This window comes from Sciurus carolinensis, chromosome 14 (genome assembly GCF_902686445.1).
Source record: "Sciurus carolinensis chromosome 14, mSciCar1.2, whole genome shotgun sequence".
Classification (NCBI taxonomy): Eukaryota; Metazoa; Chordata; class Mammalia; order Rodentia; family Sciuridae; genus Sciurus; species Sciurus carolinensis.
The window spans coordinates 63,631,955-63,634,843 of NC_062226.1; the positions used below are offsets into that span (position 1 = coordinate 63,631,955).

At 38.9% G+C, this 2,889-nt stretch overlaps 1 pseudogene; it reads right to left on the reverse strand.

The window, feature by feature from the left end:
* Positions 1-301: 301 nt before the first annotated feature.
* On the reverse strand, positions 302-1,458 carry LOC124964730 (transcription factor Dp-2-like; annotated as a pseudogene).
* Positions 1,459-2,889: the final 1,431 nt, after the last annotated feature.

Sequence of the window (2,889 nt, forward strand, 5' to 3'; positions counted from 1 at the left end):
GACGCAGAGCCCGCCTCCTGCAGACCGCTCCTTCCCACACCCGTTCTTCAGGAATGCTCCCCTCCTCAGAAGATGTGCTCTGTCCGTGGTGTCATCTAGGGCTCTGCTGGTCAGTGTCGTCCACGCTATGTTAACTTTCATGTCAATCATCTCAGCCTTCGTGTGATTTGCTGATCGTGTTTCTCTAGTTTTCACTAAACACAGTGCAAAAGCAAAGACGGAAGCAATCACCTTAAAAACAAGAGCTCACACTGAAATGCACATGAGCATCCAACGTGAAAACTTGAGTTTTCTCCTGTCTTTATTCCGGGGAGGAGGAATCCTTGTCATCCTCTTCCTCGTCTTTACTTTAAAGGAGCAGGGCATCTCTCCGCGGGCTCGGAGCACTGAGAGGCCACACTACTGGGCTGGTGACTGGGGCGAGGAACTGCCCCCGTTGCTAAGGCCACTTTAGCAGCCAAGCACAACCCTGGGTTTACACTTGACTGGGGTGGGGTGGCGCCGGTGGGCAGGTCTAAATTTGAAACTGATTGGGTAGAGTTTAAAAGTAGTCCCTTATTTAACCAGGAATGCCGGGTGGAGATATCTGTGATGTAACCTTTTAAAGCCTTTGGCACCAGCGATTTAGCCAGTTTTAGGTCTTCCAGAGAGCATTTGCGGGACTCCAGACCAAAGGACATTCCCATCCGCTTCGGTACTTCTATGTCATCGTGGTTCTCAAAGGTGTTGTCAAAGTTAAAGAGGTATTCAAATTTGTCACTGGAGATGCTGCAATCTATGACTGTTTTTCTGCTTGTGTTGGTGATTATAAATGGCAGCAGAATCGTGGAGTTGAGAGCTGGAGGGCCTTGGTTTTGCTGTTCATTTTGCCAATTTCTTTGTACTAGGTTTTTGAAAGCAGTTTGCTGTAGGAGAAGTTCTTGTAACTGGGCTCACTTCTGCTTTATACGTTCTATTCGCCTCTGCTTTTCTATCTCCAGGTTTTGACATTCCTGAGCAGAATTGGTAGGCAGGCCAATCCACTTGATCTCTTTTTTTTCCTTTGAGATTATGTTCATTGCCATTAACACATTTAAAGCATCATAAACTCTTCGCCTAATGTTCTTCTTATCATAAGCCAAATCGGCTGCCAAATGGTTGTTTTAATTGGTGAACTCGGAGACCAGCTCATCAGCAACCTCATTTTATGATGTTGTACCTTTCCGTTGAACTTTCTCACAAACTTTCATAGAAAAATGTCTCAAGCCTTTTTTATCTCCTTTTTTGTTTCATTTATTTTCTGAAAAATTGGAGTCTATAAATTCTCTAGCCCGTTTTCTATCACTGGGGACCTAGCCAGTAGCTTCTATGTGGTCTGAGTGACCATTGCTGGTGCAGGGGTATATGGACTCCCAATCAGAACACTTCCTGACCTGGTTAGTCTCTTTGGTGTGCTTATAATCATTTGGGGTCCAACATTCACATTTATTGGTCCTAAGGTTTTTGGGTAAAATTTTTGTTAGTGAGTTGGCACTGGAAACTGGAAATGCAACAAATGATATGTTACCCCGCTTCCAGGACATGCAGCCGACCATGCCCACACCTGGAGCTGTAGCTCCCCATTTGCCAACACATTTGGAAGCCAGAGTGACCATCTTGGATAATCCTGGAAGCCCAATATTTCCTTTTTCATCACGGATTTTAGAATTTGAGTTTTCTCTCTCTTTCTCTTCATTAGCATGGCTAAGGGTTTATCAATTTTATTTTATTTTTTTAAAGAACCAACTTTTTGTTTTGTTGATTTTTTTCAGTTCTTTTTTCAATTTCATTGATTTCAGCTCTGACGTTAATTATTTCCTGTCTTCTACCATTTTTAGTGTTGATTTGTTCTTTTTCTAGGGCATTGAAATGTAATGTTAGATCATTAATTTATTGACTTTCTATTCTTTTAATGAATGAGCTCAATGCAATGAACTTTCCTCTTAGCACTGCCTTCATAGTGACTCAGAGATTTTGATATGTTGTATCAGTGTTCTCATTTACTTCTAAATTTTTTTAATTTCATCCCTGATTTCTTCTGCTATTCACTCATCATTCAATAGTGTATTATTTAGTCTCCAGGTATTGGAGTACCTGCTATTTTTTTATTTTATTGTTGATTTCTAATTTTATTCTAGGGTAGTAACTCTATTTTTTGTATTTGCTAAAAGTTACTTTTTGGAATAAGATGTGGTCTAATTTAGAGAAGGATCCATGTACTCCTGAGAAGAAAGTATATTCATGTTTTTTAAAAATTTTTTTAAAAATATATTTTTAGTTGTTGATGAACTTTCTCACATGTTGATGGATGAAATATTCTATGTCCATTATATCCAAATTATTGATTGTATTATTTAGTTCTCTAGTTCCTTTGGTTTTTGTTTGGAAGCAAAAATCCAGTAGTGAAGAGGTGTGTTAAAGTCACCCCGTATTGTGTTATGTGTTACGGTCCATTTGATTCTTGAGATTGAGAAGGGTTTGTTTGATGTATGTAGTTGCTCCATTATTGGGGTTAGATATTTATAATTGTTATGTCTTGTTGATGTATAATTCCCTTAAGCAGTATGAAATGTCCTTCTTTATCCCTTCTGACTAACTTTGGCTAGAAGTTCACTTTATCTGATATGAGGATGGAAACCCCTGCTTGTTCACATAATTCATGAGTGATATATTTTTCCCATCCTTTCACCTTCAGTCTGTGGATGTTTTTGCCTATGAGGTGAGTCTCTTAGTGACAGCATGTTGTTGGATCTTGTTTTTTAACCAAGTCTATATCTTTTTATTGATGAGTTTAGGCCATTAACATTCCCATTCATTTTGGTTTATTTGTTTTTTAAAAAAATATTTTTTAGTTGTAGGTGAACAAAGTAC